General features: G+C 35.0%; 2 long non-coding RNA genes across 2 annotated transcripts; both read right to left on the reverse strand.

Moving 5' to 3' along the window:
- Positions 1 to 942: 942 nt before the first annotated feature.
- LOC145094756 (uncharacterized) lies at positions 943 to 2,491 on the reverse strand. The gene is made up of 3 exons (XR_013703537.1): positions 1,663 to 2,491; positions 1,111 to 1,469; positions 943 to 1,029 (listed from the first exon to the last, which is right to left on the reverse strand). It is a non-coding gene; the product is annotated as an uncharacterized LOC145094756 (long non-coding RNA).
- Positions 2,492 to 2,597: 106 nt separating this feature from the next.
- Positions 2,598 to 4,414, reverse strand: LOC145094757 (uncharacterized). Its single transcript, XR_013703538.1, has 3 exons — positions 3,817 to 4,414; positions 3,686 to 3,731; positions 2,598 to 2,702 (listed from the first exon to the last, which is right to left on the reverse strand). It is a non-coding gene; the product is annotated as an uncharacterized LOC145094757 (long non-coding RNA).
- Positions 4,415 to 11,291: the final 6,877 nt, after the last annotated feature.

Raw genomic sequence — 11,291 nt, forward strand, 5'->3', positions numbered from 1 at the left:
CGTTAGGTCACTCCCCGAGACTCCCTAATACCTTTCCACACTCAACTGGGTCCTTTTTTCCCACAACTAATATGGGACAAAAACCTTGGACTCGCCGAGTCTAAGAATGGACTCGTCGAGTCGGTCACATCCTCTCACTAAATCTTCGATTTCTGACGTACAACCCTTGATCAAAAGATAGATCTATGCTCCTACAATCGATCTAGCACGTAAAGTTACAAAATTTACGTGCATGCATGGGACATTGAGCTCAAAAAGACATAAAACAAGCTCTTAAGGTGCATCAGAACTTTCATGGTTGCAAAAGCCACTCAAATCTGTCTAGTGACCCCTTAAATGATGTGATCCAGAAGCTTTAACCCCCAACCATGTTTGCAAACATGGTTGACTAGCTAAAATGGTTCATAAAGCCTTAAAACTACACCAAATGGGATCTATCAAATGGAAGAGCAAGGTACATACTTTTTACCTTCAATGATCTGAAAATGGTGCACAAACTCGGATCCCTTTATCCTTCTCTTGATCCTTCAAGCTTTTCCTTCCTTCCTTGAATCACAAGAACAACAAAATCACTTCAAATGCCTTAGATTTGCTTCAATAGGGTGCAAACCCTTGGATTAGGTTTTTTGTCCAAACAGGGCCTACTCGCCGAGTCCGGGACCCGACTCGTCGAGTCCACGGCTTAAATCCCGCGTCTCATTCCGCTTCTACTCGGCGAGTTTGTCCTTTAACTCGCCAAGTCCAAGGCCAAAATGCAAAAATATTTAAAGAAATAAATAAAAGAATACACACCAGGAACCAGGTGCTACAGAAAAATTTGTACTTTTGGGTAACTTGTGTCAAAAGCTAGAGTATACTGCAATCTCCAATTGCATCAATGACTTCACCCAAATATTGGTTTGTAGCGGCATGATTGCAGATACAAACAACTACAAATGAGTGTGATTTTATACTCTTTGATATTGCAGCACTATAATAATCTACTGCTTATGTATGCTTACCATTCTGAAAGGCTTCATTTTCTACATTCTGATTAATTCAAGTAAAAGAAATTAAATTCACACTGAATATTAAAACAAATACAAATGTTAGCTATCTATAATTCCACACCTTGCAGTGTAAAACCAATGTTTGAAGAGTATTTGTTGGACAGATTCGCCCTTAATGTTGAATAGTATTTCCCATAGAGTGTTGAAGTGTACATGTGATTCAAAAACAAAAGCCAGTGTTTCATTCTTTTATTTGTTTGTTTGAGTAAATCTCATAAACAAATAGATGATCGGTATTAGTTAGAGACCACATAAAAAATATGAGAATTCAGTAAAAACTTTTAACAAACGGATGATGGGAAATGTGTGAAGATGTAATCAAAGTTAGAATACCATTCCAAATTGTTCCAATACCTGTATCGCCCTATCAACAAACTGCAATCCTAAGCTCGGTGACCTTGAAATCAAGTCAATTACAATCTGAGATACAAACAACCCAAAAAAAGTCGACATAAGAACAAATATGGTGCCATAAGCATAAATTCTTTAGAAGCGAAAGACCCAAACATAATCCAAAACCAATACATAATGAAAAGTATCAAAATCACTATATGAAGCTCTATAAATTACAAATTCAATTTTAAAGGACCTAATTATCCACACACATACCTACCTCGGCATCAGCAAACCGATTTCAACATTTGTTGAGGTTTTCTAAATTGGGTTTGCTTAGCAAGAATTCGGCTTTTTGTCTGGGCCATTCCATCAAACACCTGGGGTGCGAAATCATAACTTCAGACAAATGCTGCCTTTGATTGTTTATTTCTCAGGAGAACATGATGTTTCATAAATCCCAAGGGACTTATGAAAACTGAAGTTTCAGGTATAAGAAATTGGCCACCAAAGTTTTGAATTTCATTGTTTGCCACAATACTTTGAAGGATTTGCAATTTAGTCCAAAAGCGGCATTGTCGCGTACCCTTTTCTAGTTATCATTAATAAAGCAACTGTAACTTACTCATTCCTATAAAAAATAAGCTCATGCGACGAAAACAATGGTGAAAGTTGAAAAGGTAAATTACCCCTTGTATTGCATTTTCTAATTTACATAAAAGTAAACATTTCATTAAAATCCCCCCAAATCTCATAGCTACTCATTTTATTCAAATGCCCCAAAATCTCACTGCTACTCGTCTTACTCAAATTTATTTTTGGTTCCAAGAATAGTTTGGAAGGAATTGGAATTGGTAGGGTTTGGTTTGGAATATGAAGGAATTGGAATTTTGTCATGCATTTGGTTGGCAAGTAACAACAAGTGTTCGGTGAAAAGGGCATTTGAGTAAATTTAATGTTTAAATTCACAGGCCAAAGGATTTTCTAGATTCCAATGTAATTTAATTCCATACATAAGATTGGAGTGGAATTGAATGCATGAAATCTGAGTCTTCTCTATGTCATAATTTTTCAAAGCACTTGAAAGCCATGGATACTTCTTCATTCTATGCAAGCTAACAAATAAAAAAGAATTATTTTTACTTATTATTCTTCACATTTTTAGGTTAACAGATCAATAAATCAAAAGTGAATCTTGAGGTTATGTACCAAGCTGGTAATTTTTTTTGCTGTCACTTTCTAGAGCTTGCTAGCTGGCCAAGACCAGAGGAACTTCATTTCCAATAGCAATACCTACTATATGTGTTTTGGACTTCATCCCTGCAAAAGATTAAGTTACAGATTTAGGGCAAAAGGATCCTTACTCCCATGTGATTTTAGTTTTGACCTGCTTTCCCAACACAAAATATCCCAGCCATCCAAAAACTCAAAAATGGGACAAAACAAAGTGAAAAGGGTAAATCTGTCCAAATCTTAGAAAAACTTAAAAAAAAATATGCAGTTTTGTAGAATAAACAATACTCTTGTACCCAACTCTCACCAATAAACCAACATCAGCAAAATCAATTGGCGATCAACCCACCTAGTTAAGCATTTGGAATCATAAGACCCATAACCAACATCAGAATGGCCATTTAAAAAATCTGCAAGTTCTAAATCACCAGTGAATGCATCCCACCTGAAATTTTAATTTTTTAGTAAACACAAAAAAGATTTTATATCCCCAAAAACACATAAATTTATCAACATACTCATATCTTCTATGTTTATCAACGTTCAAAACCACCTCAAAAACAGTATCTGGACTTGCATACACAACACCAACAGCCTTCACAATTACGGTTTTGCTGCATGACTAACATTATATAAAAAGTAAACAATAAATATATTTAATTTTCATATTTGAATTCATGTATCTATATAAATATATAATCAAGGTAATATAAAAGATGCATTAATTCAATATACAGTTGACATCAGACTCACAAATTTGAATTCAAACACTCATGACACGGAGTTATCTTTTAAGAGCTGAAAGCATAAAAAGAAACTTATATAGATCAACTAAAATAGAACTTACAAGATACTACTGGTGTTTAGATTGTTAATGGAAGTTGGCAAAGGTCTGATTGATGATGGGGTCCGATGGTGATTGCTTAATGAATCACCAAATGTTGTTATTTGTACAATATGCATATAACACATATAGAAATTTGCATACACTTCTAGAAATCTTCAAGAAAATGGTGTAATAAAAGAAGCAAATAACATATCACAAGTATTTGGGTTAGCATTAAACAAACCTGTGCACCAATGAGAACATGCAACAATCATTGATGAAATTTGGACCTGCATAGGCAACGTATCCACCTGATATCGAAAATCTTCAAAAGAGTGCAATAAGTAAAGAGAGAATGACTTTAAAGGCAATGACCTTGATAGATGGGGGAATAGGCGTTTGGTGATGGCGGTGTCCGGTGATTACAGTCATCTAGGGTTTTGGGAAGGCCGCTCATATCCGAATCGTCTTTGGAGAATGTAGACGACAACCACCGCAACCTCCACTGCGGACCGGTGACTTCCACTCACACCCACCAACTAACTGCTAGTTAGAAACGTCTTGTATTTCATCAACATCAACCTTCGGGTTCGGCTTCCAATAGATCAACCATCGGGTTCGGCTTTTAAGACGGTAACTTAAAGGGGCAGAATCGGGAAATCAAAGCAGATCTTTTCCATTTGCGTTCATGAGAGGTCGGAGGTGGATATTAATGAAAGCATGTGATGGTGGATATAGGAGAAAATGATGAGAAGAGAAGGGGAACATAATCGGTGAGAGGCGGTGGAATTGCAGACTGATCGTCTCCAAAAGACTGAAACAAATAGAAAACGGTGGAAGCAAGCGTATGCGATTGGGCGAGGGAACGGTGATGGGGCGGTTACCATGGAGGTAAGGTGTCTGATGCTTATCTGAAATTTTGAAGAAATCAAAGGGGATAGGCAATGGAGCTGGAATCGGAAGATATTGGATAAGGACGAGGTGGGAAGGATCTGGAAGCGGATAAACCCAAACGATGATCAACACGTGTATAAAAGAATGTAAATATTTCCATAAAATGCCCAGGTACAAAAACAAAACGGAAACAGCACATTCATGGGTCATTCTTGCCAAAAAGTACACATGCTCACTATTGTAAAAGGAGGTCATTTTTAATATATATATATATATATATATGAATGTGTATGGTTTTATATGTTGTCAGACGTAGCCTCATAAGTCTCACCTTTTATTTCTATAAAACAAGAAAAATATAACCTCGAAATCTCAAATGACTAATAATTAAATATCTTACACGAACATTTTTTTTTCTAAAACATAACAACTGTTTATATTTTTAATAATCAAATATCGTATGCAAAAGATTTAATTTTTTTTAAAGGTAACTGTGACTTTAAGTAGGTTGATATGTTTGTGACACCATATATATCACAATGTATTAAGAATTAAAAATAATAAGTTTATTTTTATTTCTATTAAAACTAGATGAACATTCATATATTTTTGTGCATGTTAAAATAATATTGTTTAAATATTAAAACTAGATGAACATTCATATATTTTTCAGTTTTTTAGCTTAGAAGTTTGTTTCTTTTGGTTGTTATTTAAAGCCTTGTAAGTCCTTGTTTTTATTATCCGACATACGAAGAAAAAAAAACTGGGAATATTTTCCCTGCAATCCTGTGTTTGCTCTATTTCAGTATATTCTTTTGATCTTAACAGGGGCCTGAAACCAACACATGGTATCAGAGCTTTCTAGTTTATGCCCAAATACATAAGATACGATAACATGATAGGTTCTAGCCAGCATTCCACAAAAGATAATGGCGAGGTGTCGTTCCAGTGTCTGTTGCTGACTACAACAAACTATACCACATGGGTAATCAAGATGGAGTCCATTATGGATGCTCAAGGAGTTTCGGAATCCATAGGATATTCCAAGAAATACCAGAGGATATTCTCATGCAGGTGGCCAAGAAGAAAACTGATAGGTTTTATACAAACAATCCTATGTGTGCATGCAACCCTAATTGGATCTATGTTTTCCACTATTAGACATACAACTTTATGAACACAAAAGGAAACCTGGAATGCTCCTATAATTTTTAAAATCTACATAGAAGAATAGAATACATACCTTTTGTTGTTATATAGCAATAACAACTAGTTCCTTGAATTTCCTTAGCTCTTGAAAGCAAGTACTACAAGCGTAGTACCTCTAATGGCTCACAAACACACTAGGTGAAAGGATGAATATGGGAGAGAGGATAGAAGGGTATATTGCTCTAGAATTTGTCCCTTTTAGGGTTTCCCAAGGCTTAGCCGAATTCTAGTGCCTTAAGGTGCTATTTATACTGGAGGCTAGCTAGGGTTTCAAGGTGGAAACCCTAATCCCTTAGCTTAGGGCCCAAGCAAATCCGTGGACTCCTTTCCTTAAGCCCTTGGACGAAAACTCCTAGATCCTTCTAGGATTTTCGGCCAAGCCTTAATAAAGGTGATCCAATGGCCCAAAGCCTCAACTATTCAATAATTACAAAACAACCCCTGTACTTTTAATCAGTTCCTTTAATCCCAAAAACTAATTCTAAATTAATTTCTGATTAAATACTAATTAACAATATGATTCCAAATTATTATATTATACTTATAATATAATAAATAAATCATATTTATGCCCCAATCAACCTCTTTCCTCAACTGTCATCCTGTGTAATCACCCGTGTGAAGGCAACCCAAAAGGACCATGCTTACAATCAGGTCAAGTACATACCAAAATAGTTATGGATTTAGACATTAATCAAACAGTCTCCCACTTGGATAAGTCTAATAACTATTTTGCATAACTTCAGAACCTGATCAACAATCGTAGCTTTCAAAAGCCATTATCAACTCTGATCTTATCAGATACGCGTGTCCTTTAGATAAGGGATCATATATTCCTCCATTCTCAAAATATCGTATAGACATAAGACATGAATTTTAATCATTCTCTTTATACTGTTTCCCGAATTCCGATTTATGACGACCGACAACAGACTACAATTGAACACATCAACTTAGTCATGGCTTGGCTAAGCGCTTAGGTGTCATCACTAAATCATCGAGGGGCCCACATATATCACTTTTATCCCACTTTGGGTAAAAGGAATGGATAAACTTTGACTCAAATGCTCGCTTGCATTTACTGATTAAATCACACACAACAATAAGTTTTATAACACCAAGTTACTGGTGCGTTTACTTATTATCAATGTGCAACCGACCAACAAATAAAAACTCACACGTCTCGGTTTCAAGAATATACAATATTATCGACTCACAATCACTCGCGATATAATCCATGAAGTGATTCACGTGAGCATGGGTTTAATCCAATACTCTAATCTTATCAAAGCACTCATGAACTCTGCAACAAACTTGTGCTATGTCTAAACTCTTTAGACAATCTACAGACTCTTCATGACAGTCTTCCTTCATACCTACTTCCAACATATGACCGACTGTGGTTGTTCGAATAACCCAGTTACTCTGGAAGTCAAAACATGCAAAGTGAAACACAATGATAATATTTAATCCTATATGGCCCCAAAACTTTTGAGCATAAATAAAATACTTTTATTTAAACACCATATTGATTACTCATTATTCATTGTTTACTGTTTCAGAAAATCAACTTATTACTCAAATTACAACAATAGCTGTCCCATACACCAAGCATGCACACTATGATTCCTATGGTCCTTACTTTGTGAAGTAGATCAATTGAAAAACTTTTCCAATGATGCTCATTTCACAATTCCCAGTCCTTATCATTAGTGTAAGAACATAGGGTTCTTGCCACTATTAGAATATGCTAGATTCTAACATTTTATGCAACGATCCTTTCGCAAAGTCATAGCACAAAAGTTACCAAGACCTGGCTAATGAAATTACAAGGTATTCTATCAGAAATTGTTACAAAAAAATTCTATAGATATGATGTCTCTCACTCAAAGTACATTCCTTTGAACATCCTTTTTGCATAAAATTTTCTAGACATAAATTCTTAATTTCCAACTCCCAATATGGAAACATTTCCATATTTTCCATATGAAAACTTATTCTTAATAGAATCTTATCTATTCATAATAATGTCGATATGGTCCATCCAATACTATACTTCCAACTACTCACAAGCGACCAATCCTCAGAGAACTTTGGATCGTCCTTTGATAGCTGTTTAATTATTTTAGTCAAAGCCGATTCTAGTCCTTTTTCCATCTTAATGCGCTAGGCATTTGGAAAATTTTAGAATGGTCAAATACTATAGCATTTGCAATCGATCCTATACCCGAAGCTTATGGGACACGATGCATAATGTCTTACATAAAGATATGATACTTTATCAATCTTCTGCCATAATATTTTATGTGTCACGTTCTCACAATTAGAACTGTGATGTCGTAATCATAATCGAAATTTGAGAACGCACTATGTATCCTTGACTAAATTTATTAACATTTCTTGATCTAAGCTTTAGATTTTGAAACGAAGCATAATATTCTCTCCCTTAATTATAACAAAACAACTTTTCAACCCATGCAACTTTGCAAATTGAATCTTTGTTTTTCTATAATTAATATTGCTAACTTGCAATACTTAAATTAATAATCATGCTCCCACTAGCACAATGATTATTTCCTTACAAGCATAACATTTATGCTCCCACTAGCTTTGACATGTATTCAAAAAACAACTGAACTTCCAAAAAACAATACCTATTGAATTTCTGAAGTTCATATTTCTAATACCAGATGCTTCGATAAGCCTTTATCTAAGCTTCTTAAACTTATACACCTTTGCCTTAAAAAGCTCACATGTGTGTCTAGACAAATTCAGAACTTATGTTACTAAGTCCCAAATGTTTAGACTAATTGCCAAATCTCACAATTTGAACTATGGAAAGGGATGCCATAACCATAATCGAATTTTAAGAATACAATTTTCACAATTGCTATCTTCTTAAAATCTCTCTTAGTGAAAGCATTTCCTCACAGTTATTTTCATGAAGGAGTGAATCTTATGACACTTAGATTTTATAGTGTATGTGTTCCTATCCATGTGAATTTGCCAAAACCAAAGTTTACGACAAATCCAAACTCATATGGACCGAACTTTCTTAATCTTGATTTCTTGCCTTATGGTAACACGAGTTCCCACCATGTCTTCCAAGTAGTTTAGCAACTTATCCTTACAAATCAATGTACTTTCCATCGATCAAGGTGCTTTGTCTTTATGCATTCAAATGAGAACTCATAGATCTCACATGCATAATATCTCAATTGTAATGGCACAAAAACAAAATAATGTCAACACGATAGGTTGTAAACCTCAAGTCGCGTGCTAGTGATGATCGATAAGGTTTATTCTTGATTTGTTCTTGAAACTTTTTCAAGATCATTAAAACTCCCACTGACCTCTTGACATATATGATTCTCTTGTCAGGAAACTTTCCTAGACAAAACAAATATTCAAGAGTTATTGTAGTTCTTATCAAGACAAAACACTTCACAAAATTGTTCCTAGTTGGTCTTTGTCTTATCCAAGACATCACAACTTACCAATTTCAAATGTGCAAGAATAAGAAAACTTTTTGAAATTCCACATTTGATGAGTTTTATAAACCTTATTGAGACTTGTCACTCAATTCACAATCTTGGAGTATAACTCTAAGACTTGATGTTGGAACGAAGTATGATTGACTTCTTGATTTTAACCATTTCCACAATTCTCGATTCCTCTTCTTAGATATACAAATGCACTAATACTCACTTAGAGGATCAATTGAGATATGGTTCTTAATCATTCATACTTATCATAAAACACAATAAAAGATACTCTCCCTTCTTCTTAGAACAAAGAAACTTTCATCTTTCTGCCTACTTGATTCTTCTTTATTTGTTCTGCTATTCATTGAAACTTTTTCAATCAACTCAGAATTACACTTAATCTTATAAGTATAATCATATTTACTAAACTTTAGTAAATCATGATGAATATCTTTGTCACTCTTGTGGTGGACTTGATCAACATACAACCTAGTGTACTCGATCCCGTAGTCCTTCACTTGACACTTTGTCAAAGAATTAGTCTAATTTCCAAATATGAAGTCTCTCATTCATCACGCAACCAAGTTGTATGATTCCAAGTTTCTATCCAATTGAAACTTGGGCGATGAGAAACTCTCCCTATTTGGTAAATTCTCAACCTTTCCACAAATAACATAATTAAGAATCAAATCCATTATTGCTAATAATAGAAACCTTCAAACATCAATTTTTCATACACGCCATTGCAAGGATAAATAAATAAGATAAAATCAAAATTTATTTTATTGCGGAAAAATTTGTCCTTACAATGCAATTCAATTGAAAAACTATGTTATTACATATTTCTTAGCAATCTATTCTAACTCCAAGTAGTAGCTCAAGAATCCAATCTTCAAGCAATGCGATCGAAATCTATTTCTTCACGATTAGATTCAACTCACTTCTTCCCTTAAGCTTCCTCTCTTTTCTTCGATCCTACAAAACATCAAAATGTAATCTTATCACATCATGTATTAAGAATCTAGAATAGGAACTTAAAAGAGTTAGTTAATGGATTTTACCTGAAATAGAGCCATACGTCTTGACTCTCCCATCTCTTAGATCTCTCAGGTAAATAGGACAGCTTCGTCTCCAATGCCCCTTTTCTTGGGAATAAAAGAAAATGGACTCTTTTGGAATAGCACAAGGAACTATCTCAAAATTTAGCTTTTCTGGATCTCTAATGTCACCATTTTCATTGTCCATCGAAGTTTGGGAGTTTGATTCACCAGACAAATTTGCTTGACCAACTCGCCAAATAATCGCTAATTTAGCGGCTATAAGCAAATAGGTCAAATCAATAAGGGTCACGTCATTATCTATCATATAGTACTCTCTAACGAACTCACTATATGATTCAGGAAACAACCAACTCACCTGAAATCTCAACACCCAACATCCTTAACCTATCAATGTGTGACTTCATCTCTAAGACGTGTGCACACACAGACATTCCAACTTCGTGCTTACTTGCCAACAGGGCTTGCGTGATCTTGAACTTTTCAAGCCTTCGAACTTGTGGGTTAGGGAGAACAATTGGAGGAGGTGGAGGAAGTGAAGCATGAATTCTTGTTCCTCGATCATATCGTGGAATATCATCTTCGTTTGGAAAACTTGTTCCAAGGGATTTAGGAAAACCATAGTTGTTTGACATCTACAAAATGGGAAAAAATTCAAGTTAAGTTGATTAGAATCCTTGATGTGACACCCAAATGAAACATCAAGGCTAGGAACCAACACAATACTCTACAACCTAGAAGAGGGATGCCGTAATCTAGTTGCAGAATATTTGAAGGTAGGTAAATGACGATTTACCAATTTCCACCATGAAAAATGAAAAAGAAGTTTAAGTTTTAAATGAATTGAAACTCCTAGATCTTTTGAGACTCATTGAACTTTTCAATGGCATGGTTAATCTCGATTATGCCCTTCAAGTTTGCGACTGGGATGCCGAGGATCACAAACAAGGTGTGAATAACCATGCGAATCACATGGTGTACTTAACGCTACAATCACCTAATCAATGTGTCGGTTAGCCACACATGCTCCATTGAATTATGATAAACATCGAGTCACCCTTCGCTACCAACGTCATCCCCAAATTAGTGTGCCGGTTAACCACACATGCTCCACTAACGTTTGACAAGGGTACGAAGTGTAATTCCATGGATTAGCATACAGTTTCACATTTTTCCTAAAGTAACAATGATTTGGGAATTTGAA

Source organism: Lactuca serriola, chromosome 3, assembly GCF_051521515.1.
Source record: "Lactuca serriola cultivar US96UC23 chromosome 3, Lser_US96UC23_V15, whole genome shotgun sequence".
Classification (NCBI taxonomy): Eukaryota; Viridiplantae; Streptophyta; class Magnoliopsida; order Asterales; family Asteraceae; genus Lactuca; species Lactuca serriola.